Genomic DNA, 1,674 nt, shown 5'->3' with positions numbered 1-1,674 from the left:
AAAGGTGAATTTAAATTATTGATTCACCACCGGGGGCGCTATTTCGTATCCTTCATTGTAAAAATTCGCCATGCGATATCCACGTAAATTTATAGTCAAACTCGTTTGGAATTTGGCAAACACAATGAATATTCTCAAATAGTGAAATTAGAGTCTATTCACATTTATTATAAATATGTAATAAATCACTCTCATAACAAACTAAAACAAAAGATGTGTCCTTTCCATACATTTCATTTTGAGATTACCAGAGGTTCATATCCCTTAGATTTATAAATGTCAAATGTAACTCGGCCTTTGAACTCAGTCTGTTTTTCACAAATCTGACTAAATTTAAGACAAGCGCTTACCCTGGTAAACTGATACATCGCTACAATCTCAATATTTTATGGTGCATATATTGGTCAGAGGATTAGTACCTTGCAGATTTGCGAAGTGGAAATATAACTTTAAATATCATATGTATGAACCTCGTTGAGGGCAAGAAAGCAAACTAAATCACTTCACAATAAATAAAGAATGTGCAGATACTAAATATCAAATTTTATTTGTTGTACAATTAAAAATAAAACAATTTATCATTTGTATAAAAAGATTTTTTTTCAAAGAGAAAGTTGTAGAAACGAGTACATCAGGTTTCATGAAGGCACTGGTTCACTTTCCTAATTTAATGTGCGTTCTGTAAACTTCGATATATGATTAACTAATTTCAAGTGTTTACAAAATCTTTTGCATTCATGACAGTATCTTGGCCAATCTCATGGGTAATGAGTGTTAACAAAAATGGTTTCTACACCCAATGAAATCATCTCGTTTGGATTTAAATGACTTGGGCAGATCTTTTGGTTTTATAAATAATAAATGTCTATGAAACAAAAATTCACACCTTCATGAAACCCACTGTAAAACAGTATCACTCACGACAACAAGGCATTCCCTTCATCTTTATAAATATTTATAAAAATAAAGGAATGTTTCTGTTGCACAGAGAGTGACAAATTAAAGCAATTTTCAGTTCTTACAAAAACAGACATATCAAAATACAAAACTTTCAATATTAACTTCTACATTAAATAAATGATGTACACATTAAAAACAACAAGTTGCTGGTTTTAGAAGAATTGATTAATTAATCTAATTGGTATAATAATCCCAAATAGCGCATCGGCTTTATTTGTAACAAATGCGCTTATGTAAATGACAGAGGTAAGTGTGTGATCAAAATCCATTCTTGGCTTATGTGTGCTTCTATTGGAGATCCGCTTCTAATATTGGATGCAACATTTTGTATTTGATGAATGTATTCCCATGTTCTGTGATCATACACAAATTAGGGTACATACATGCCATTAGAAAATGCCAGAGCTGAATACATCTTGCTTGCATACAAATATTATCAATGTTTCAAACTACATTGGCAGATAGCAGTCGAAAATATTTGCAGTCACCACAAGAGCTTACATACGGCATAAAAAGATCCGCTGTAAAAATCAAATGATTCAATTTTGAACTTTTGAGAAGATTCAAGAATATATCAAAATTTACAACCATCTAATGTGTATCGCAGCACATTATTAAAGTAGCGATTGCTGTGATTTAAAAATAGTTTTTGTTTAAATATAATCACATAACCAAATCTTACCGAAAATATTGTTTATTTGAAATCATGGAGGG

This window comes from Saccoglossus kowalevskii, chromosome 3 (genome assembly GCF_978046115.1).
Source record: "Saccoglossus kowalevskii chromosome 3, keSacKowa6.1, whole genome shotgun sequence".
NCBI lineage: Eukaryota > Metazoa > Hemichordata > Enteropneusta > Harrimaniidae > Saccoglossus > Saccoglossus kowalevskii.
The sequence above is the reverse complement of the archived record's forward strand: the minus strand, read 5'-3'. Positions refer to the sequence as shown.